General features: G+C 36.0%; 1 pseudogene; it reads right to left on the bottom strand.

The window, feature by feature from the left end:
• Positions 1-2,972: 2,972 nt before the first annotated feature.
• On the bottom strand, positions 2,973-23,279 carry LOC133680118 (L-type lectin-domain containing receptor kinase SIT2-like; annotated as a pseudogene).
• Positions 23,280-27,413: the final 4,134 nt, after the last annotated feature.

The following is a 27,413-nucleotide window of genomic DNA, read 5'->3' as shown; positions in this document are numbered from 1 at the left end:
GAAATCATGTGGTGGTAATAGTCAACAACTTAAAATTATCAATAGCTCATATTGGTAATATAATGGTCTCTAACCATTACAGTGATAATAAGGTATCACTTTAGAAAGTCTATCATGTTTCAGGTATGAAGAAAAACCTTCTTTCTGTATCACAATTAACAACTTCATGGCATTTTGTTTTGTTCGGTCCACAAGATGTGAGAGTATATCACAATCTTAAAATTGCAAAAGAACCACTGATGAAGGGGCAGAGATTAGAGTCAGTCTATGTAATGTCTGCAGAACCTATATATATATACAAGACCAGAAAAAACAAGACAACAGACTTATGACATCTGCGTTTGAGTCATATTAGATATTCTAAGCTAGCTGTAATGATGAAGAAGTCGATGTTGAAGGGACTTCCTCAACTTGAAGTAAGAATAGACACAGTGTATGCAGGATGCCAGTATGGGAAAGCTCATCAGTTGCCATATGAAGAGTCCAAGTTTAAAGCCAAGAAACCACTGGAATTAGTCCACTCTGATGTTTTTGGACCTATGAAGCAAGCTTCTATCAATGGGATGAGATACATGGTGACTTTTATTGATGATTTTTCAAGGTATGTGTGGGTTTATTTTTAAAAAGAGAAATCTGAAACCTTCTCAAAATTCCAAGAGTTTAAAAGTGCAGCAGAAGAAGAGATTGGTGAAAAAATTCATTCTTTACGCACAGACAATGAGGGAGAGTACATATCAGATGAATTCTCTAATTATCTACTGGAACATCAAATACATCATTAATTCACATGTGCCAACACTCCACAACAGAATGGCGTAGTGGAAAGAAAAAACAGACACCTTACATAACTTTACCGCAATATGCTTCATGCAAAGAATGTTCCAGGATGTTTTTAGGCAGAAACAATGAAAATTGCCGCTTATGTGATCAACAGGCTTCCTCAACAACGGTTATGTTTCCTTTCACCCTTTGAAAAAATATGGAACATGAAACTTGCAGTCAGTTATTTTCGTGTTTTTGGATGTATATGCTATACGTTTGTTCCTGATCATTTACGTAGCAAGATTGACAAGAAAGTTGTGAGGTGTATTTTTGTGGGATATTACAGTCAAAGAAAAGGGTGGAAATGTTGTGATCCTTTAACTGGGAAGTGCTACACATCACGTAATGTGGTGTTTGATGAAGCATCCTCATAATGGTCCTCAGAAAAGGAGACGTTACCAGATTTAGATTCTTTGTAGTCTGTCCAGCTTCAATTGGATTTAGGAGAAAGAGAAGTTTCAGATGATGACATAGCATAACGTTCATGACAAATAGGTGTGTATAAACAACCAAATGAAGAAGGAGAGCCTAGCAGAACAGAGGAACCAAGACGATCAACAAGAATTAAAAGGTCAAATCCTAAATATGCCAATGCTGCTATAACAGAAGAAGAAGACGCAACAGATACTGAGACATTTGAAGAAGCACAACTCAGTTTGGAGTGGAATAAAGCCACCGAAGAGGAATTTGCTGCCTTAGAACGAAACCAGAATTGGGAGCTTGTACCAAAACCAAGAGACATGAAGCCTATTTCTTGCAAATGGGTTTACAAACTAAAATGTCGCATAGATGGATTAATTGAAAGATACAAAGCATGTCTGGTAGCTCAAGGTTTCTCTCAACAGTATGGACTGGATTATGATGAAATGTTTAGTCCAGTTGCAAAAATTACAACTGTCAGAGTCTTACTTGCACTTGCAACTAATAAAGGTTGGAATCTGTGGCAAATGGATGTGAAGAATGTGTTCTTACATGGAGAGTTGGATCGAGAAATTTACATGAGCCAACCGATGGGATGTCAAAGTCAAGATCATCCTGAATATGTTTGTAAGTTACGAAAGGCGCTCTATGGATTAAAACAAGCACCAAGAGCCTGGTATGGTAAAATTGCTGAATTTCTAACTTATAGTGGCTATTCAGTGACATTTGTAGATTATAGTGTGTTTGTCAAATCAGTTAACACAAAGCTAGCTATTGTGCTAGTATATGTTGATGACTTAATCATAATAGGAGATTGTGAAGAAAAAATTCTCCTGATAAAGCAAAATTTATCAGTTCACTTTCAAATGAAAGAGCTCGGGCAACTCAAGCATTTTCTTGGTCTAGTGATTGATTATACTCATGAAGGGCTAGTTCTTCATCAGAAAAGATATTCCAATGATTTATTGAAGAAGTTTGGAATGGTTAATTGCAAACCAATCTCGACACCAATGGAAGCAAATGCAAAAGTTTGTGCTCTCGAAGGGAAGGATTTAGAAGATGCAACAATGTATCGACAATTGATAGGTAGTTTGATTTACTTAACTTTAAGTAGACTAGATATTTCTCATGCAGTTGGTGTGATGAGTCGATACATGCAAAATCCAAAGAAATTTCATTTACTGAGATTCAGCGATGATAGCACAAAAGACTACTTGGCCCATACAATTATTAAAGGATCTATGTTAGCCAATAAAGGTGGCAGTTACATTGTATTGTGATAATCAATCAACAATTTGTTTGGCTGAAAATCCAGTTTTTCATGGAAGAATCAAGCAAATAGAAGTGCATTATCATTTTATCAGAGAGAAGGTTCTACAAGAAGAAATTGAGTTGAAACATGTTAACACAAAAGATCAAGTTGCAGATTTGTTTACAAAAAGCTTGAGTGGCAACAAGTTTGAAAGTTTTTGTCATCAAATCGGAATAGTTAATTACAGAAAAGATGCTGGTGTTGAGAAGGGATGTTAAAAACTACAGCACCAGTCATGCAAAATTACTGACCAAGTCAACTCTATTTATCATTTTTTCTGCATATTGTTTAGTTTCAATATTGCTTTGCTATTCTTAGAAGTTTGTTTAGGATTTTGTGGCTAAAATAATGAATGTAGTCGTTAGCTTATGTAATTGACTTGCCTATATAAAGCAACTCAATTCTGCAAAATAATATATCATTTTATTCTCTGTTTTCCAACTTCTCTCATTTTATTCAACAGAACATTGCTAGCTTTCACATCTCTATGCAGAACAACGTGTTCCCACTCTTCATGGAGGTAAAGAAGGGCAGACGCAACTCCCCTGATGATTTGGTATCGCCGAGCCCAATTAAGGCTGGGTGTGTCATTGCGAAATAGAAGTTTATCAAGGCTTCCATTGGGCATATAATCATAGACCAAGAGGAGCTCTCCATTTTGCTGGCAATAGCCGAAGAGCTGGACCAAGTTCCTGTGCCTCACCCTCCCCATGCTAACAATCTCAGCAACGAATTCCTTAGCTCCTTGCCTGGAATCATGGGATACTTTTTTGACCGCGACTTGCATATTGGAAGAAGGCAATACTCCTCTGTAAACCTTTCCAAAACCCCCCACATCCCAGCAACTCATTGTCTGTGAAACCCTTGGTTACTTTGTATAAATCCTTGTAGGAGAATCTTTGAGGACCATATTCTGTTAAGTGTGGACACAAGCTGGTGGTGGTGGCAGCCATGTCAAGCATGACTGCTGTCAAACATGGCTGCAAAGTTAGGCATGGTAGGTTGCCTACCATTGAAAATGGTGGCTGCCATATTTGACTAAAGGAAAGTGTCTTGATTATAAATAGAGATGCTGACAGAGAGACGAAGCAGATTGAGAATAAGAGAGAAACACAGAGAGAGAGAGCTAGGGAGAGTTGAGTTGAGTAGAGAAGAATTTTCTCCTCCTCCTTGTTTTGTTGTTTGTATTGTTTCAAGCTTGATTAATACAAACCAGTAGCTCCGTGGAGTAGGCAAGTTGTCGAACCACGTAAATTTGATGTGTTTTGATTGCTTGAATGACCCAACAACTGGTATTAGAGCTTGTTCTTAAAAAGGAGGGTGTTTGATCCAAACTCAAAAATCAAAGTTCTCAAAACGTGTTTTTGAACATACCATCGTGTAGATCAAGGGAAGACGAATTCACGGTTCAAGGCAAGACTTGTTGTAAAAGGGTTTCAACAAAAGAAAGGGATTGACTACTCTGAGATATTTTCTCCAGTTGTGAAGCTCACAACAATCAGAGTTGTTCTGGGGATAGTAGCAGCAGAGAATTTACATCTTGAACAATTAGATGTAAAAACAGCCTTTTTTCATGGAGAATTGGAGGAAGACATTTACATGCAACAACCAGAGGGGTTTGAAATACCAGGAAAGGAGAACCAAGTCTGCAAGCTAAAGAAAAGCCTATACGGTTTGAAGCAAGCTCCAAGACAGTGGTACAAGAAGTTTGACAACTTCATGTGTAGTTCGGGATACACAAGATGTCAGGCTGATCACTGTTGCTATGTCAAACATTTTGACAACTCCTACATCATTCTACTATTATATGTGGATGATATGTTGATTGCAGGATCCAACATTGAGGAGATTGACAAGCTAAAACAACAATTGTCAAAACAGTTTGAAATGAAGGATCTGGGAGCTGCTAAACAAATACTTGGCATGAGAATCATCAGAGATCAAGACAAAGGCATACTACAGCTTTCACAAACAGAGTATGTCAAGAAGGTTCTCAGCAGGTTTAGTATGGATAATGCTAAACCAGTAAGTACACCTCTGGGGAATCATTTCAAGCTCAGCAAAGACCAGTCACCAAAAACTGAGCTAGAAAGTGGATACATGGATAAGATTCCATACGCCTCAGCTATCGGCTCTTTGATGTATGCTATGGTCTGTACCAGACCAGACATTGCCCATGCAGTGGGAGTTGTAAGCCGATATATGAGCAATCCTGGAAAGCAACATTGGGAGGCGGTGAAATGGATCATGAGATACTTAAAAGGTTCATCAGAGACATGTCTTACCTTCACAGCTGGTGGTTTGAAACTTGAAGGTTTTGTAGACACTGATCTAGCAGGAGATGTTGATAGCAGAAAGAGCACTACAGGATATGTATATACTCTAGGAGGGACTGTTGTTTCCTGGAGTTCGACCTTACAAAAGATCGTCGCTCTTTCAACAACCGAAGCTGAATATGTTGCAGTTTCAGAATCTGCAAAAGAGATAGTATGGCTACAGAGTTTCCTGAAAGAATTGGGCAAGATGAATGAAAAGGGTACTTTGTATAGTGACAGTCAGAGTGCAATCTTCCTTGCCAAGAATCCAGCATTTCACTCCAGGACGAAGCATATTCAGATCAAATATCACTTCATCCGACAATTGCTAGACGAGGAGCAACTGATGCTAGAAAAGATTTGCGGAAGCAAGAATCCGGCTGACATGTTAACCAAAGGAGTTACTCTTGATAAACTGAAGCTGTGTAAAGCTTCAGTTGGTCTCAGAGATTAAAAGACAGATCTAGCACCATTTGTGTCCAAGTGGGAGATTGTTAAGTGTGGACACAAGCTGGTGGTGGTGGTGGCAGCCATGTCAAGCATGACTGCTATCAAACATGGCTGCAAAGTTAGACATGGTAGGTTGCCTACCATTGAAAATGGTGGCTGCCATATTTGACTAAAGGAAAGTGTCTTGATTATAAATAGAGATGCTGACAGAGAGACGAAGCAGATTGAGAACAAGAGAGAAACACAGAGAGAGAGAGCTAGGGAGAGTTGAGTTGAGTAGAGAAGAATTTTCTCCTCCTCCTTGTTTTGTTGTTTGTATTGTTTCAAGCTTGATTAATACAAACCAGTAGCTCCGTGGAGTAGGCAAGTTGCCGAACCACATAAATTTGATGTGTTTTGATTGCTTGAATGACCCAACATATTCTTGTTCCCAATCTTCGCGCAGTTCTTCATATTTCTTCCTCCTTATTATAAAAACATCGCCAGAGATTGCTACCAGCAAAATGATTGCTGTTATTGTTGGGACCACAATTCTTAAATATGGTTTCTTTCTTGATTTTCTTTGAGGGGGAAGTGAAGGCAGCTTTGACACGTGAAGACTTTGAGCTTGTCCGCCTCTGTTGAAGCTCCACCCCAGAATATAGTCGCTGCTAGCCACTGCTCCAGTAGATGAAGAAAAACCAACGTACATAAAATCCAACATAACAGAAGAAAGATCGAGAGGTGTTGACAAGAGAGGCAAGGTTGTTCATGTGACAGGAGCAACCGTAACATTGAGTAGCTTCTCTACTTCATCATAATCTATCCACACCTGCATCACATGACCACTTATGAGAGTGAAGCTCTTATTCTCCTTTTCCTCATCTGAAAAGTAGGTCACCAGAGCAGATTCAATGGATATCAAGCTGTTTACATCAATTCCAACGTGGCTGTCATTGATGTCTTTAAGATCCGGGCTTGGAACTGCATCCAGCTCAACTGTCAATAGATGGTTTGAAGACAGGCCATTGCTTGTAGAATTGAGGATTCCAAAGTACCGACTTGCCAAAGCCCCTGTGAAGTCCACAGATGGAGAGATTGTGAAGGCCAAGCCTTGGCCACCAAGTGTCGGCAGCTCAGGAACCATGGCAAACGCAATCTGGGTAGAGAATGAGAGAGACCGAGAAATTTTGAATAAAGATGTGTTGAACTGAAAAGGAAATGGGAAGAAAGCACGGCCAATTTGCCGTTTTGAAGTGTTTGTCAGCTCTACGAGACTATTTGGATGGATGTTTGCAATCTAGCTGAGGAGCAGGTTGGCTCCAGTGAAGCCATGATAGATGAACTGGTTTTCCTCTTGAGCTAAGGCCAAGAGCTTCAAGGAAACAAACAGGCCGAGTAGAAAGTGCATTGATTTGAACGATGCAATCACCATTGTGGCGTCGCTCGACGGCTCCACTTTGTTTTGTAATAAAAAGAGTAATCAAGAAAAATAAAGATTTTATCGGAGTTGTCCTTTAAATTTGAGAGAACTAGAAATTCAAGTACCGGATTAGTTATGATTAAGAGAGTGTTTGGAAACGCGGGTTGGCCTGTGTTTTCAAAAAAATCAATTTATTTTTATTAAAAATTAATTTATTTTTATGTTTTGGATTGTTTTGATGCCCTGATCTAAAAAATAATTTTTAAAAAATAAAAAAAAAATCATTTTAATGCATTTCGGCATGAAAAGCACTTTAAAAAGCAATCACACTCTCAAACAGGCCTCCAAGGAAGGTAAACATCACCCTTAAAACATCATTTCAAGAAAAGGTTACCCTTACTTGTGTTTTATTTTATTTTATTCAAATGTTATAATATTTTGAACTTATTTGTAATTTGTTTTTAAAGATGGTTAACATCGGTCCCTAAAAATAAAATACACGTCAAAATATAACATCAGTCCCTAAAAATAGAAGACTCGTTTAAAATTTTGACGTTTAACCCTAAAAAGTATAGCTACATTTGAGTTACAAAAAGAAAGAATGAACATAATCCATAATTTATTTTTAAACTTTAGACATCAGTTTTTTTTTTGTAAAACAAAGACGTGTCGACAAACAATGTTCATTCCTAAAAAAGAAGAATATGTTGGTATCGCTAAAAATGGGCTTAAGCCATAGTTGAGAATTGGGCTTTGGACCCGCGCATGATGACGCCACAATGGTGATTGCATCATTCAAAATAAAATGGGTGTTGGACCCACCCATGTTATTCTTTTTTATATTTATTTCAGGTATTTGTACAAAATACAAAGAAAATTTTACAAATACTTGTATAAAAAATAAATAAAACACCACAAGGAATTCCTAAAATTATCTGAGTGCCACTATATAGGTAAAAGACTGAAATGCCCTTGAACTTCTCGAAAAATTATGAAAATACCCCTGGTGGCTTGAGTAGCTCATGCGCGGCCACTATTGGAGGGGTGAAATTTTTCGAAGAGATTCCGAGCCAAAAAGGGTAGATTATGGTAGATCTGGGGGAGAGGATTCTGATGATAGTGGTTTTGATGGCCATTGATAGCTAATGAGAGAGAATTGACGGTTTGAATCTTCAGGTGGCTAAATAAGTTATGGCCTTTTTCTGGCCAGATTTGCTGCCGAAGGCAACGAAAAACACCTAGGTGTTTCTTGAGATGAGGTGAAGAACCTTTTTGTTGTGTTCTGAAGTCTTTAAGTGGCCGGAGATAGGAGATCTGATGAGAGAGAGAGAGAGAGAGAATTGCTAGCTGAAGGAGAGAGAATCTGTGAGATCAGCTAGAGAACAGACATTAGCATGGTAAACCGGCATTACCAAAAATTCGTTTAATACCAACAAAATTATGGAAGGAATAATTCTGTCGGTAATTTGAGGTCGCCATTATCGACCGAATTTAATCCATCGATACTTTCGTTGGTATCTACTGACTACCAAATTCCATCGGTAACTACCAACAGAATTACGGACGGAATGTTGAGAATATAAAAAAAAGGGTCGTTCGCTGACGTGGAGGTTATTGCGAGTATTTTTTACCGACAAAATCACTGAGGGATTCAAAATGTCAGCTCCGTAAGGTGACGTGACCGATTCACTTATGAAAATGCCAACAGAATCACCGAGGGATTCAAAATGGCAGCTCCGTATGGTGACATGCCCTGTTTACCGTCGGTGAAGCCGTCGGCAAAAGTTAATATATCCCCTCTCTAGCGACCCGCTCCTCCTCTATTTCTTCTTCTTCTTCTTCTTCTTCCCCATCTCAACTCTCTCCAACTGCAAACAACCAGCCCCCTCAAAAAAAATCTCCCTCTTCTCAGCACAACAAGTCATATTTCTTAAAGTCTTCTTGTCACAGCATTCGTGTTCTGATTTACCAACGAATTTTTATCAATTTTTGTAAGTAATTCTATCTTTTAAAATTTTAACATTTAAATGTGAATTTTTTTTTTTAGTACATGTATTTTGTTAGTAGATGTATATGTTTTATTGTTATTTCTCAAACAAACTTGTAGTATATGAATGTATAATTTTATACTTGTTATGGTTTGTTTTAGATTTTGTAAGATTGTATTTGTTTGTAAATTGTTGAAACTTTATTGAATTACCGAATTACATGTGTTGTTTTGAAATAATTAATAGCTTGTTTAATGGGTCCGTTTTAATTTTTATCATCAATGGTATTGCAGAGTTGTAATTTATGTAAACTGATATATATATATATATTATGGACATTGATAATTGATAATGGATATTTAATATTTATGAGAAGTTATAATTGGTTTGTTGGATAATCCTGAGGTAAACCAATATTTTTATAAATTTATTTACCTAACATAGTTAATTAATATATGTTGTCATCATAATTTTATAGAGGTTCGATAGAGGTCATGGATGATTGTTCATGGATGTATCGAGATTCACCCTAAGGATTACGGACGATGAATTATTGTAACGGGGTTCAGGGTTTTATTAATTTCGTAGCATCTATTCCCAGAAATTTTACTGGAGGCGGTATTAGGTGTTTATGCAGGAAGTGTCAAAATAAAAAGTATCTGCATCCAGATGTTGTAACAATACATCTTCTACACAAATGGTTTATGGAGAATTACCAATGTTGGTATGCATATGGAGAAAGTATTTTTTAGTAAGAGGAGAATGGGAGAAATGGTGGTTGGGTCAACTTCTAGTGCTAGCAACGTGTATGAAGCGGCAAATGACAACACTAATCCTTATAAGAATATGGTTATGGATGCAATGAGAATGAATCAAGGTAATGTCAGTCAATGTTCAATTGTAAAAGAAAAACCTAATGCAGATGCAGCTAGGTTTTTTGATTTGTTGAAAGATTCTGACAAACTATTATGGGATGGCTGCACAAACCACAGTAAATTATCGATCTTAGCATAGGTGTTCACCATCAAGTCAGGTCACAGGTTGAGTGAGGCCGGGTATAACAAGATTATTGAATGGCCGAGAAGCATTTTACCTAAAGGGAAAAGGCTAAAAGAGAACTTTTATGCTGCAAAGTCCATGATGAAAGCCCTCGGTTTAGGATACCAAAAAATTGACATGTGCCCTAACTTCTGCATGTTATACTACCTTGAAAATATTGAGATGACTTAGTGCATGACATGCGAGCATTCCCGTTACAAACCCAGAACTGGTAGGGAAAAGACTCTAGTGGCATATAAAAAACTTAGATACTTCCCAATTACATCTAGACTATAGAGGTTATTCATGTCACCAAGGACTACTGAGCACATGACATGGCACCAATCACATGATGCGGTTGATGGAGTGATGGTGCATCCTTCTGACGGCAAAGCGTGGAAATACTTCAACAGTGTGCATCCTCACTTTTCAGTTGAATCAAGGAATGTGCGTCTTAGGTTATGTACAGACGGATTCAACCCATTCAGGTCATTTGCTGCTCCTTATTCTTGTTGGACGGTCATACTAACGGTTTATAACTTGCCACCGGGGATGTGTATAAGGCTAGAGTTCATGTTTTTATCTATTGTCATACCAGGTCCGAGCAGCCCGGCCCGGAATATAGATGTTTGTCTTCAACCGTTGATTGATGAGTTGGTGCAGTTGTGGTACTCCGGAGCTTTGACTTATGATATATCGAGGAAACAAAATTTCCTTATGAGGGCGGCTTTAATGTGGACTGTTAATGATTTTCTAGCTTATAGAATGCTTTCTGGTTGGAGCACACATGGAAAACTAGCATGTCCATACTGCATGAAAAACAACCAGGCATTCACGCTAACAAATGGAGGTAAAGCTTCTTTTTTTTACAGTCACCGTCGTTTCTTCCCACATAATCACAAGTACAGAAAGAACAGAATAGATTTCTTTGTTAGCAGAGTTGAAAAGGATGTTGCACCCTTGCGTCTTTCTAGTGAAGAATTGCATGATGTTGTATCAGAGTACGGTGACATTATGTTTGGTCTCCAATCAGGTAAGCAGAAGTTCCCTGGTTTTGGTTTGACCTATAATTGGGTAAAGTGAAGTATCTTTTGGGAGCTTCCTTATTGGAAGACCAATCTTCTCCGCCATAACCTTGACGTCATGCACATTGAAAAGAACGTGTTTGAGAACATTTTCAACACCGTCATGGATGTGAAGGGGAAGATAAAGAACAACATCAAGGCTAGATTGAATGTAGCTTTGTTCTATAACTGTAAAAATATGGAGTTGGTTTGTGATGAGTTGTAGGTCGCAAAACCAAGAGCAAGCTTCGTGTTAGAGAAATCACATAATTACTAGTCTATAAATGGCTTAAGAGTTTACGTTTTCTGGATGGACATGCCTCGAACATATCAAGGCTGGTTAATATGGAGGAATGCAGATTGTATGGAATAAAGAGTTATGACTGCCACATGTTTATGCAAACAATCATCCCATTAGCTTTTCGTGATTTGTTGCCAAAAGGGATATGGGATGCACTCATGGAGATCAGTCATTTCTTTAGAATTTTATGCTCCAGTAAGTTGAATGTTGATCACATTGAGAGGCGTGAAACGAATATCGTCGAGACACTATGCAAACTTTAGATGATATTCTCTCCATCATTTTTTGACTCAATGGAGCATCTCCCCATACATCTACCATTTAATGCAAAAGTTAGAGGACCGGTCCAGTATAGATGGATGTACCCATTCGAACGGTTAGATATTATAGTTGCAATGTAATTCATATATAAAAGTATTTTCTTTTTTTTCTTCATTGAAAATATTTGATTAATTCAATGCAGGTACTTGTTCAATCTCAAGAAAAAGGTTAAGAATAAGGCGTATATTGAGGCTTCGATATGTGAGGCCTATATTGTTGAGGAGATCTCAACATTTATCTCGTACTATTTCGAACCTCATCTGAGAACTAGAATCAATCGCGTTCCACGACATGATGATGGCGGTGAAGTGTCTTCTAGTAGGAACTTGTCAATATTCTCCAATCCTGGACGACCCCCACCTAAAAATGCCATAAGAGGAAGATATTTGTCAGAAATAGAGTTCAAACAAGCACACAATTATGTTCTATTTAATTGTGATGAGCTGAGACCTTTTATTCAGTAAGTGTATATATGTGTAATACTAATTAAACTTTGTCAATAATATACTGTTAATTATATATTTTAATATAATATACTCATTACCACTTGCAGAGAACATCGATAATATTTGTTGTCCAATAACTCACAGCTGACCGAATCCCAGATCTTTCAATTACAAGATGAACAATTTGTCACATGGTTTAGAACACATGTAAGTACTATCACAAACTCATTCTCACTTGCAAAATTATTGTATGCATGTCATTACGTGATTCTCGTTTACTGTTCGTTGATGTACATTATATACAAGGTTTATCAAACGAGAAGAAGTGCTACTAAGTCATTGTCTTCACTAAGCATGGGCCCTGAAAGAAAAGTTAAGTGCTACAACGGGTATTTTATCAATAGATATGTTTTCTATACTGAAGAATACAGGTATGGAAGAAAGACATACAACAGTGGTGTTTGCGTTAAGGGATCGACTAGTAGTGAGTTAAAAGTTGACTGTTATGGTAGATTAGAAGAGGTCGTCAAACTGCAATATCATAGTGAACAGAATAGAGTGTTTTTATTCAAATGTTATTGCTATGACACGACTGATAGAGGAATCAGAGTTGATTCGCACTATGGTCTAGTCGAAATAAACTCAAAAGCTAGACTTCGCAACGTAAACAATGTCTTTGTTTTCGCAAAGCAATGTCAACAAGTTTATTATACATACACCCCTTCTTTTAGAAAGGATCGATCAAGAGTGGATTGGTTGTCCATTTTAAAAATGAAACTCAGGGGTCGTGTCGAGCTTGTTCAGGATGAGAACGAAGACATAAGTGTGTAAGATGAAGTCTTTCAAGTTTGTGAATTGGTTGAACCATATCGAGTTGCTCCTTCGATTAACTTGGAAGAAAATTCAAATTTTCGTGTTTTCGATGATAGTCTTGTTGATGTTGATGCAGAGGAGTTGAATGTTGTTTTGAGGTTTAACGGACAAGCAAATGTCGATGAAGATGATGATATCCATATTGAAGATTATGATGAAGGTGATGACTATTAAATTAACGATGAAAAAGAAGAAAATTCTGACTAACTATTAGAATGAAGCCTTGTGTAAAAAAAAATTTCATGTAATATATATTATGGATGATATATTTTGTAACATGAAATATTTATTTTATAAGTTTACGTATTGTTTAAGCACTGTTGTTATTGTTTTGTGCGATTGACAGTTTAGCAATCAAAATAGTTACTTGAAATGCCACTATCACCGACGTCCAAACCGACAGAAAAAAGTCTGTCAGCATTTCACACAGAGTTGAAAAATAATTACATGAAATGCCACTATCACCGACATCCATACCGAAGGAAAAAATTTCATCGGCATTTCACAGAGAGTTGAAAAATAATTACTTGAAATGTTATTATCACCGACGTCCATACCGATGGATTCCGGGCCGTCGGTATGTTGTCGGCGGGTCACTATTACCGACAACATCACCAACGGACTGTGCGAATTTCAAAGAGCGGTGCATTAAATGCATCTCTGACCACGTCATTTTGTCGATGAAATTACCGACGAACAGAGAAAAATATAGAGGGTAATACAAAACGTTGGTGCGAAATTCAAAAATTACTGACATATTTTTGAAACTTCACTGATGGAATAAATTAAAATAATATTATTTTTAATTTCCGTCGGTGAATCCGTCGCTAAAAACGCACTATAAATCCCTGCGACTATCCCTTCAGTTCATTTTTTCATCTTCTCCATTCTTCACCTTTCAGTTTTAATTTTTTTTCCTCTCATTTCTTCAAGATTTTAACCTGCAATCTCTAACTAGTTTTCTTCTAAATCTTTATTAAATTAAAAGGTATGTGTTTCCACTATTTCATTTTACATTAAAGTTTTTTTTTTAGCTTTTTTTTTTGTTATGTTTTTTGTTTTGGTGTATTTTTATAATGTAGATAAAGTCTTGAAATAAACACATTATTAAGGTAAGCATATTTCATTCCTAAAGTCTATAGTTTTTTTTTAAAAAAATTATTCAATATATTTTATTGTTGTATTGGCATAATATTTGAATAATTTGTTGAATTATAATTGTTAATGTTGAATTTACCTTAGAATAAGTAATTGAATACGTTGGAATAATTAGTCATTTTACTATATTATTGCATGATTTGTGTTTAATTATTTGCATTAATTTTAATTGTTAGTCTAGATTTTTTTTTGAATTTATTGAATATTTTGTATTGTTTGTATTTATATAATGATTGAATAATTTGTTGAATTGTAATTGTTAATGTTGAATTTACCTTAGAATAAGTAATTGAATAATTTGGAATAATTAGTAATTTTACTACATTATTGCATGATTTGTGTTTAATTATTTGCATTAATTTTAATTGTTAGTCTAGAGTTTTTTTTTTAACTTATTGAATATTTTTTATTGTTTGTATTTATATAATGATTGAATGTGTTGTTGATGTTGAATGTACCTTGTAATTAGTATGAATGTTATATGTATAGATGTTATGTTATATACAATATTAGTATAGATGGAGTCAATTGGTTGTGGCTTTTGTCAATATTTGCAGGTTTGTAGATTTGGGTAGTATCCAGTATAGGGGAGGTGCTGCCGAATTTTTTTTTAACATTCAAATTTAATTATATAATTATTCATAAACAATTGTGTAGATGCGTAGAACGAAAACCACAGCTCGTCGCTCACGTATGGTCGCAGTTAGTTCTTCTAGCAGTGAAAATGACGTATCTTTAAATGCCTCTTAAGAAGAGGCACCTGCGCCACCTACATCGTTAACCGATGCTACCTCTTCTAGCGCGGGTTCACAGCGCAGAGGTGGCGTGCATTCGCAGCGGAATCAATTCACCTGCAAGTACGAGGCACAGTGGAAGGACTACCTTTCAATGTAAGTTTGTTAAGGTTTTAGTTTTTTCATTTAAATTATAACATAATTTATGAACAACTAATCAATATTTCATTAATTTAATTTATTTTTAGGTTCACAAACATTGAGGTCGTCCAAGTAATATTATCGACGTTTAAATCATCGATGGAGATTTCATTATTTCAATGGAGTTAAGTATCCAGACATCCTGAATTGATACCTCAAATCGATGCATGGTTTAACATATTTAAGGTTGTTGTTAATTTCTAATTTTCAGCTTATTTCTAATAATTTATTAATATAATTGTAAATAAATTATTATTTTTATTTATCTAATTATTTATACACAGCACAAATTCACCTGGGATAAGGCGTATGACAAAGTTGTGAGGAGGGTGTGGGAAAATCACGCGACAACTAGGTAACATCGAAAACAATACAAGATTTTTTTAGAAAAAAAAATTATGTTTCAATGTCTAATTTCTCGCTATGGAAGTAGGTTGCATGATTTTTTATATGAATCACAAAAAAACCGCGAGAGATAGGGGTCTCCAAGGCTGGAACGACATGGTGGTTTGAAGGGATTTCAAACCGATATACATCCTGGAAGATAGATGGCCGCGCTATCTTGAGCACATGACATCTGAGTGGTTCACACGACGCTCACAGTCTGGTGCTGGCAACCGGAATTGGCCAATTCATGGCTCGGTGACAACGCACACCGGCGGCTTCGTTCCGTTTGCTGCATATGCAAAATGGATGGTAAGATTAATTTAAATGAAATATATCGTTAAATTAATTTGTTGTCAATTAATCTTTTTTTATTATAGGCTACGTCTCTTACACATAAGTCGAGCCCGATAAAGCTGTTTGTGGAGACGCACATGCGGAGTGAAGACCGCCAAAAGAGGGTGCAATAGTTTGTTGACAACCATGCTCAACACTTCGTGGTATGTTTGTTCAACCATTTTATTTTGTAAGTTATTATTTTTATTGAATTGAATATGATGATTACTTTTTTTATTTTCAGGAGACCTATAATAGCCGACTAAGGGAGAGATATGGGGACGATCCTTTGACCCATCCGGAATTCAATCCGAATTTGTGGATGGAGGTTGGATCGTCTGGTAGACCCGATAAAAATCAGGTTTACGAGCTCTCCAACACTGCGGCCAAGAACTTGCGGGCGGCCCGTAGTGTTTCAACCATTGGGAGTTTCCAATCAATATCGAGCACCCAATCTAAAGAATTCCTGGCCTTACAGCAACACACGGCTCAGCTCATCAAAAAATACAGCCACCTATTAGCGGAGTATGCACAACAAAAAGCAAATCATGAACATCTTCGCGAAAGGGTCATTAACATGGCATCACAGAGTGGTGATACATGTGTGCTTCATCCTTTTTAGTCGTATAACCACCAGCCTCCTCCTCCTCCTCCTTCAGCTCCACATTTATATTAATTTGTAATAAATATTATTTGTCTTTAATAGTTCATTTAATATTTTTTTGAAACACATTTAGTTTGTAATGAATATTATTTAACTTTATTTTTTTTTGTTTTTGATGTTTAATAAAAATTTTATTTGCATAATTGGTTTTTATTACCATTAATTTATATAACTTTATATTATGTATTCTAAATAATTTTTTAAAAACATATTTAAAAATAATCACAGAGGGTTTTACCGATGGAATATATCCATCAGCATTTTGCTACAGTCACCGATGAATTTAAAGATGGATATATTTGGTCGGTATTTCATACTTACCGACAACTTTACCGATGAACTTAATCCGTCGGTATTTGACAGTACCTGCCACAATGACCGATGAATATAGAGACGGATATCTTTGGTCAATATTTCAAACACTCACCGACAACTTTACCGACGGTATGTATCCGTCGGTATGTCACACTATCACCGATGGGATAAATTCGTCGGTATATTTCAAGCGGGAAACTTTTTTTTGGCGCGCAATTTCCGTCTGTAAAACCATTGGCAAATGTTTTTTATGTTGCCGACCAATATAGCGACGGACGGTGGTATTACCGACGAATGGAAAGCCGACGGATGTATTCTGTCAGTGAGGATGTCGATAAATAAATTACCGATGAACTCTTAATCACATACCAACGGAAATATTCCGTCGGTAAAACTGTGAAATCTTGCAGTGCGGTGCATCTGAAGATTGGGAACCGCTGAATTACTGATGAACTGATCCTTCAGCTGCGATTGGCCTGATCTAAAAGTTGATCTAACAGTCCTTATTATACCAAGCTTTGTTGCAATGTGGTGAGATGTACCAGTAGCTTGGTATACCGGGTTACGTGGCACAACAAGATAACAGAGAAGATTGTTTTAAGGGCTGAGATGGATTTGGGTTTCAATCCAATATGGTAAACCCTATTAGATCCTATCAAATCAAAGGTTCAGAACTAAATACTATTAGATCTAATGGTTAGGATATTTTTGATATTTTTTAAAATTATTTAAAAAACAATTAATATCTTAGTTGTGTGAAGAAAAACTAAAAAAAAAAGATCAATAGTAATATTATTATCTCTTTTCTTTTTTCATTCCCTTTTTTTTCAAATTTTCAATTGCTTTTTATAGCAAATACTAAGGGGACACGGGAATTTATAACTAGGAGACACTGTTATGTATTGAAGAAAACATTTCACTGCCCCAACTACACCAACTACTAAAAATAAAAACTTCTGCATTATTGATTTTGTTTTATTATATATAATAGTAAATATTTATATAAGTAAAACTAAAAATTCAAATCAGTATTAAAAAAGACTCGTTTCAACCACTAAAAATCACTTGTTGATTACCGAAAAATTAATTTGAAACACCAAAAATATTTTTCAATTGGTATCAACTTGATCGACCGGGTTTTTGACCGAAAATAATAGTTTTGATCCAAAATGATCTGAAACTTATTTTTTATCCCGGTCGACATGGTTTGACTTGTATTGACTCGGAGGGCTTGGTTTTGATTGGAAATGACAGTTTTGACCCAAAACAGCATGAAACTCATTTTTTACCCCAATCGACATGGTTTGACCCATATTATCTGGTGGACTCGATTTTGACTGAAATGAATGTTTTGACCCAAAACGGCATGAAACTCATTTTTTTACCCCGATCAACACGGTTTGACCCGTATTGACCCAGTCAGCTCCTTTTTTAAAAAAAAAAAAAGACGGTTGAACCGAGAACATAATTTTTTGAATTTTAAACTTTTTTTTCTTAATTTTTTTGAAATTTTATGAATAAAAATAAAAATAAAATAACATCCAGTAAAATTTTGAAGAATTCAAAATTGAGTTATTACAATCATAATAACGTGCAGAAGATTGTTTTTGCTTCTTCAGATACACATAGGTAAAAGAAAACAATGGAGCAACGTTAAAGTCTTCTTGATCAAATTGAAGGCTTCGAGTGGAAAAATGATTCCGAAAAGTTGGTCTGTTAAAACGTGTTATAAACTGATTGATAGGATATCTCTTTAATTCTATCTAATTGATTGCGGAAAGGATTAGTATTTACTTGGCTATTAACGCATGGAAAAGTCCGTAAGGAGTGTCATTAGTACGAATTAATAATAAATGATCGACTATTATCAAAAAGATAAAAGAAAATAAACTTTGCACTTCGAGGTTCGAATGCTTAGTCTAAAGACTAAAATATTATCACGTTTTTTTCCCATTGTTATGATTATATAAGCTGGTCCGAAAAATCTGATGGTTTTTAACAATCTGTTATGGATTTACCATGCATAAAACCTAGTAGACACCAGTGCCACGTAGCTAAGCTCCATTTTAGACTTTTTCACTTTAAACAAATAGTTCGATAAAAAAAAATATCTGAAATTTTAGATGTGATAATTGGGTTGGATTTAAATTTTACTAGATGATTTTACATAATTAATTTTATAGTGGGTCAGCTAATCATAATTACCAGTCAAGGTTCATAAGATCCTCAAATTAGGCTTCGAATGTATTGTTTGAGTTAATTTCATTATTATTTTTTTCTTTTTAGATTATTAGTTTAATATTACTTTATGTTGTTGATTTAGAATTTTAATTTTTCTATAATGTTTTCTGACATATTTAAGAAGCTATAAACTTGTTAAAAAAAACAAATCAAATTAGACAACAATATTCAAAAATAAAATAGGATAAGGTTATTGTGATGACAACTTTTCACGAATATCTTTGCTTTTCTTTGCTTGTTGTCTTTTTATTTATTTATTTTCATCCATGTCATTTATAAGTAAGTGAACCCTCTTCAAAGCTTAATTTTTTCTCAGTAAAAAAAATCAGGAAAACTGCTTTTCAAAGTTAATACAAGATCAAAGAAAATAAAATTTTAAAATCTTCTATAGCTAGAAACAAATTCTACTACCAATTGGACTTCCAAAATAATTATCATTTTACTAAATAATTATCTTTAATGACTAACTGCTCAGATATGCGGTGCGCAAGTGTCCGGATTTAGACCTGGTTTTCCAAAATTCCATAGTTTATTTTCACAAATTTGAAGTGTTGAAGGAATTGTAGTTAACTTAGGGTAAAAAGAAGATTGAAGTAACAAAGAACACCATTGTGGCATTTCACCTATTTAGATAGTAAATGCATAAACATAACAAGAAAATTTCATTTCAACAAAATATTATTCATACCAGGCCATCTTTAACTGTATACAGAAGAATGATAACATTTTAGGAAAAGCATTGGCCTTGTTGAATATTGATAGCTAACTAAAAATAACAATTTTATGTATTTTGTGTACGATGCTAAATTTATCAAAAATTCTAATATTTAAGGCTAGTCAGATTTTAAGAAAAGTGAGCTTTCTGATGTTCAATACGTAACTCTAATTTTGTTTTTGCTTAGATTCGGATTGATAATGCTTCAAAATCCAGAATGCTAGGAAAAAAAATTTTTGTCATGTTTAGATGATAGATGTATTCACATGTCCATTATCTATTTTTCATTCCTGAGAATTTTAGAAATTGATAGCGAGGATTGGATTTCTTGCAAAACAATTTGTTTTTTAAGATTTTAAGGACTTTCTGATGATTAAATTATTGACTTTATTATAATGAGTTGCAAGAAATGATCATTAAATTTTAAGAACAAAAAAAATTGTCATTAATTTATGTATGATAAATGCTAAAAATAAGTTGTAAGAGAGTAAAAAAGACATCTTTCCTGGATCGTTCATAGAATATTTATAACTTTGAAGTTTTTATAATCAATATTAATATTGATTGTAATTGTCTTCTTACATGACATCAATTGTTGATAAGAGTATCACATACATATAGAAGACGGTCTTACATCAATCTACACATGTTATTTGTCACTACCCGAATCCCGGATCCATGACCGACACATAGGTAAAGTTCCCCTCCAAGGTTCCATACATATGCGAACCCAAACTTACATACAAACTTATCCTTCAAAACTCAATCAGAGTTCAATGCAGCATTAACAACAAACTAACTTCATAATATAATTTAATTGTTTTAATACAAGAGTTAATATAATTTCATAGTTTTGGAGCACTAACTAAACATAAAAGGAAGCTACAAATTACAACCAAAAAGCAGGTTCGGAAGGTTCAACAAAAATAACCCACTAACAACTATAAGCCTGAAAAGATAAATAATGAGAGGGTGAGTTCAACAACTCAGTGAGTAGATAACGTTCAATATACACACACGAGGTAATACAACAATGAGAAATATATATACAATTATGGCTCTATGTTCTTATAGGAAGGTTTCTCAAATAGGCCATAACAAGAAGATCATATGGTAAAACTCATCAGAAAATTAAAATACAATGAGCATGAGGCTCCGTACTGTGGGATGATCAGTCCACACAGGTTGGTGACTCCCCCAACCAACTAGAGTTCAGATACGATGTGCACAAAGACTAACATTACCCTGTTAGCATGGGTATTCTGACTGGCATATCATAGGTTCATAATCATAATCAAACAGACATATTCATATCTCAAGGCTCAACTCATGACATCAATCAAATTAGGAGCTATCAATTCACAAGTCAATTCAAAATATATACTGGTTCATATCAAGAATTCAGATGCAACAATTGATCATGCTTTATGATAACAAGGATAATAATCAACATATATATTATCAAAAAGCATGATCCAATTCATATTAACAAATCAAATATTTATAATATTTTTCATACATATAGAAAATTATTCACTCACCTGACTCAAAAACAAACAGCACTCAAAAGCAGATACCGAAGGAAATCCTACTGATGACCCGCCGGTAAAATATCAGGATTATCTGAATACAAAGGAGACATATTCAAGATGACTCAAAAAAACATTTAACCTATTTAATACACTTAACTAAGGGTGTATTCCATACCCCTATATATTTTTAGACTAAATTGGTTATTTTCCCAAAAACCCAAAATTAAATGGTTTTTCGAAATCTAATCCACAATAAACACAATAAAACAAATAATAAAATTGGTAATAATTTTCTAAATAACCTTCAATTATTCATCAAACCAATCTCTAAAAGCTAATATTACAGCTAAGGTCCAATCTGAATTTTATCATATTTTAAAGGTCAAATTATAACTTTGTCAAATTGAAGGACCAAACTAAAAAAATCATAAATCCATTACTATACTGAAATTCTGACCATAATTAATCCTCATTTCTGTCCAGAATATCTCATTATGCTCCAGGGACCATTCTGGAATATTTCCAAAATTATAGGGTCAAATAGTAATTTTTGTCAAATTGGAGGATCAAATTAAAATTTTCATAAATCCATGACTATACTGAAATTCTGACCATAATTAATCCTCAATTATGTCCAGAATATCTCATTATGCTCCAGGGACCATTCTGGAATTTTACCAAATTTTTAAGGTCAAATGGTAATTTGTCAAATTGAAGGACCAAATTGAAAGTGTTAAAAATTTATAACTATACTGTAATTCTGCCCATAATTCATATTTTATTCTGTTCAGAATCTCTGAATATGCTTCAGGGACCAATATGTAATTTTTCCAAAGTTTGGGGACTAAACTGTAATTTTTATAAATTGAGGGACCAAACCGAAATTTTATCATCTTCAACCTCAAACCCAAAATTTCAAAAGAAAACCTATTGTTCTTTCCACATTTATAACTCAAAATTCACCATTTACACAAATCATAACTCAAAATCATCATCTTTACCTACAATCTTCCATAATCAACTAAATAATCAATTACCCACAACAATCAACCCTATAACATTCAAATTAATTCATCAATTAAACCCAAAACAAAATCTTCAAAAACCTAACATTTATCAAAACAAAAATTTAAAACTTAAAGAATACACTTTTATACATAATCTTACCTTTAAACTTATTTTCTCCAACTCCTTTCTATTTCCCTTATAATTTCCCTCTTTTCTCTTCTTTTTATTTCGCTTTTCTTCTCTTCTCCCGGTTTTTCACTCTTAATTGCAGATCTCTCTTTCCTCTCTTTTTTTCTATTTATATTTATCAACTATTTGTTCAATTACTACAATACCCTTCATTCATTTATTCCTACATCTAAGCCTTCAAGGGCTTTGTAGCCTTTTCCTACCTATTTACTTTCAAAACATCACATTATTAATGTTGATGGGATCATCTTTTATAATCAATATTAATATTGATTGACGTATGGATAGTCTTTAGAAGATTTTTTGCACAACTAGGGTGTAGGGAGATAATGACCCTAGATTCTCATCTTGAGTGCTTGTATCAAGAGGAATCATTGGCTTAAAAGGATGATGATATGGTATTTTGAGATTAATGAGTAATCGAGTATAAAGGGATTGGGTCTTTTATTTTGCTAGACCTTCAAGCGTTTGGGCTTAGTGTGCAATCGAGCCCAAAAAGATTGGGTCTGATATCTCGTCATCCTCAGATTGAATGGATGTCAAATTGTTGACATCTATCCCAACATGATTTTCTCCGATATCTCGAAATTCAGGACTTCTCACAGCATCAAGCTCAATGGCAAGCAGGTGATTTGAAGATAAACCGACTGTGGTAGAATTAAAGAGACCAAGATATTGAGTGGCAGTGGCACCCTCGAACTCTGTAGATGGAGAAATAGCCAACGCAATGCCATGTCCACCACGCGTAGGCGTCTCGGGAACCATGGCAAACACAAAGTTCGTAGAAAATGAAAGGGACCTTGAATTGTTGGGGAAAGATGATTTGAAATGGAAGGGAAATGGGAAGAAAGCATGACCAATTTGCTGCTTTGAAGTGTTTGTCAGTTCCAACAAGCCATTTGGGTGAATACTTGCAATCCCGTTGAGGCTCAGGTTGGCTCCCGTGAAGCCATGGTAGATGAATTGGTTTACCTCTTGAGCCAAAGCCAAGTGTTTTAAGGGTATGAAAAGAGCTAGAAGAAAATGGAGTGATCTAAGTAAGGCTTCCATTGAGAAAATTAAAGACAGGAGGTGATGCTTGCGTATTCGGCCTTTTAAGAACTTCTGTGATACGAAGATGTAACCTTGCTGCATTTACATTCGAATCCTTCAACCAAAACATCGACATGCTTTGCGCAGATGCAACGTCAACAACTTGGACTTGAGAAAAGCAATGACAAGATAAAACATTGTGCGAGTGAAGTTAGAAACAGCTTGCGACTGCTAAATGGCTCTATAGGTCCCACACAAAGACAATTCTAGAACAAAAAAATTATTATTCAAGGAAGAACAACAAGAATATTTTAACTACATGAATTATAACACTTCAACTTCAACTACATATAGTTGACTTTCAGTGCTTGAGCTTGTTCTAACGAATTAAGGGACAGAAGTTTCAGTATGAAATTGCAATTTATCAATCATAGGCGGTTTGTTTTTTAAAACAAGTAGAACAACATATATGTAGTTGAAGTTGAAGTGTTAGCAAGCCGTGGTGTCTTGCAGGTGATTTTAATGAAACCTTATTCCCGTCAGATAAGAAAGGCGGCTCACAAATAACATCTTCCATGACAAGATTCAAAAATTGCATTGATGGTTGTAATCTTATGGAGCTCCCCTTAAATGGGAGAAAATTTACATGGTCTCGAGGTAATGCGGCGAGCCGTATTGATAGAATATTTGTATCGGGGGATTGGTTGCAGACTTTCCCATCATCTACCTTATTCGGTCTCTCAAAATATTCATCTGATCATAGGCCTCTGCATCTGTTGCTAGACTCTACAAATTGGGGCCCAAAACCTTTTCGCTTCATGAATTGCTGGTGGCTTGTGTCTGATTTCAGGAATATGATTCAGAGCTTTTGGAGTTCAATCATGGTTTCAAAATCTGGCACAAGAAAAATGGTCCCAGCTCTAAAGATGTTGAAAGAGAGATGTCGGCAGTGGAGTAAAGCTAATGTGGGAAGCATGAATAACAGAATTGCAGAACTGGAACTTGAAGCTGACTCAATGGATTGTAAAAATGAGTGCGGGGTCTTGAGTGCTGATGAACTGATTAGAAGTAATTCCATTGCCTCCCGGCTCAAAATCCTGTATAGAGCTCAAGAGTCTGCCTTGCATCAGAAGTCAAGAATTCAGTGGTGTAAGCTTGGAGATAAAAATACTCGATTCTTTCATTTAGCTGCAACAACAAGACAGAAAAAGAATCAGCTTACATGCCTGGAGGTTGATGGACAGATCCTATCTAAACCAATCGATGTGAAGCTAGCGATCTTTAACTTTTTTCGCAACCTATACTCCCACCAGAACAGACCTAGAGCTTCATGTTCAAACCTGGAATTCTCAAGGCTGAAGCCTTCATCCTCGGCTGCTCTTGAATTGCCATTTTCTGCAGAAGAGATTAAAACAGTTGTGTGGGATTGTGATGGAAATAAAGCTCCGGGTCCTGATGGTATTAACTTCCTTTTCATCAAGAAAGCATGGAACATTATAGGTTAGGACATTATCCAGATGGTTGATGAATTCTATCGGACTAATCTCCTTCCTGCTGGTATCAATAGCACCTTTGTTACTCTTATTCCAAAGATTAAAGGTGCTAACAAGCTAACGGATTTCAGACCTATTAGTTTGGTTGGCAGCCTATACAAGATCATCTCCAAGATTCTAGCAACCAGGTTGAAACATGTTATGCCAGAGGTCATCTCTCATCATCAAAATGCTTTCATCAAAGGGAGGCAAATTTTAGACAGCGTCTTGATTGCAAATGAGGTCCTTTCTTTCATTAAGAAGAAAAAGGGTAAAGCTTATCTCTTTAAATTAGATTTTCATAAAGCCTTTGATTCGGTGTTATGGGAATATATTAATGAAATCATGGCTAGTATGGGCTTTGGCAATAGATGGTGAGGGTGGATTATGCAATGCATATCAACGGCAAAAATGTCTGTTCTTGTTAATGGGTCTCCCACAGAGAAATTCTGCTTAGCTAAAGGCCTTCGCCAAGGAGATCCTCTCTCTCCGTTTCTTTTCAACATTGCAGTCCAGGGGTTGAGTTGTATGTTGCAGCGTGGCTGTGATTTGGGTTTGACTTCAGGTATAGATATCGGCAATACAGGGCTTGTCATATCTCACTTACAGTTTGCGGACGACACCTTTATATTCAGTTCAGACTCTTTACATAGCATGCAGAACATTAAACGTATCCTATTATGCTTTGAACTTGTCTCGGGGTTGAAGGTCAATTTTTATAAAAGCAGCATTGTGGGTGTAGGTGTAGCATCTCATACATGTAACTTCACGGCTTAGCTTCTCAGATGCAAGCAGGATCAGCTGCCTCTCATATATCTTGGACTCCCCATCGGTGGAAACCTGGGCAGAGCTACCATGTGGAATCCTATTTTACACAAAATCAGTTTCCGATTGGCTTCGTGGAAATGTAAGTTCTTATCTATTGGGGGCCGTTTGTGCTTGATTAAATCTGTGCTCAGCAATCTCCCCATCTACTACCTATCTATGTTCCCCATGCCTGCTTCAGTTGCCTCCATAATTGATCAGAAACTTCGATCCTTCCTCTGGTCTAGAAATGAGGAAAGACACAAAATATGCAATGTCAGCTGGGCCACTGTTACTCTTCCAAAACAAGCGGGTGGTCTTGGGATTGGTCCCTTAAGGGATAAAAACACAGCTCTGCTCTTTAAATGGTTATGGAGGTTTGGGTCGGAGGAATCAAGTTTGTGGAAAGATGTGATCAAAAGCATCCACAACATCAATTGCTCTAAACTGCTGCTGCAAGCTCCTATTCCAGGAGCTGCAACTACATGGTCCCGGATTGTCAATCATTGTGTGAGAAATAATAAGCTGCAGGATATTGTGAATGAGCAATCTATGGCTCTTATCGGAAATGGCAAGAAGACTAAGTTTTGGCTTGACTGCTGGCTTAATAACCACTGTTTAGCATATCACTTCCCTACTCTTTTCCAATTATCCAATGACAAAGCTGCCAGCATTGCTAAGATGGGAATGTGGGAAGGGTATGAGTGGATTTGGGTTTTTTCCTGGATACGTCCACTACGAGGGCGCAACATTGGCTTGCTCGATCAGCTTTATACAACCTTATCGACTGTACTCATGGACAAAGATGGAGAGGATAGACTAATATGGAAGGACAATAATTCGGGAAGATTTTCAGTTAAATCTCTTTGTGGATTGTTAAGCCCAAAACCTTCCACAAACAATGCCTTCTCGTTTGCTGGAATTTGGAAAGGTATTGTTCCTCCTAAGGTAGAGATCTTTTGCTGGATGGCTATCATTAACAGAATCAACACCCGATGTATGTTGGTTCGAAGAGGTATATTGGGTATCTCAGAATCAAATTGCCCAATCTGCCTAGTGGAGGCAGAATCGGTGGACCATATCCTGCTACACTGCCATAAGCATTGGCTCATTTGGTCCAAAATCATTAAGTGGTGGGGTTTAGTTTGGTGTTGCCCAAAGAGCTTCTCAGATTTGTGGTCTCAATGGACTTCCATGGTGCATGGTCATTTTCAGAGGAAGGCGTGGCTGATGTTGTTTTTCTCAGTGGCATGGTCCCTTTGGCTACTTCGAAATGATCTGATCTTCCAACAGAAGACACCTGACTATGATTCAATATTCTTTCTTATTATCACTCGTCTATGTCTATGGCTAAAAGCTATCCATTCTGATTTCCCATACTCACCTTCAGATCTGATCAGATCAGCAGATGGCTTACTTCGGTGGTCCAATGCCCACTCTTTCAGGATTAATAATATGTGGTCTCCTCCTATGATTAATAGCCTCAAATGGAATGTGGATGGCTCGTCTCTTGGTAAGCCAGGCCCCTCTGGAATAGGTGGTGTACTGCGAAATCATCATGGACATCTTCTCGGTATGTTCTCTGTTCCAGTTGGTATTTTAGACTCTAATAGTGCTGAGTTAAGGGCTATTGTCAAAGCCATTGAACTTTCAGCATCTAATTGTCTCTTCCACCATCAACACCTCATCATAGAATCGGACTCTGTCAATGCTATTAGCTGGATGAATAAGCCTCACAGCCGTCCCTGGAAGCATCATAATCTGTTCTCCTCTGTTAATAGGCTGAAAGCATATTTTGGTTCAATCACCTTCTCCC

The sequence above is a fragment of the Populus nigra genome, chromosome 19 (genome assembly GCF_951802175.1).
Source record: "Populus nigra chromosome 19, ddPopNigr1.1, whole genome shotgun sequence".
NCBI lineage: Eukaryota > Viridiplantae > Streptophyta > Magnoliopsida > Malpighiales > Salicaceae > Populus > Populus nigra.
This window is presented reverse-complemented; position numbering and strand designations above follow the sequence as displayed.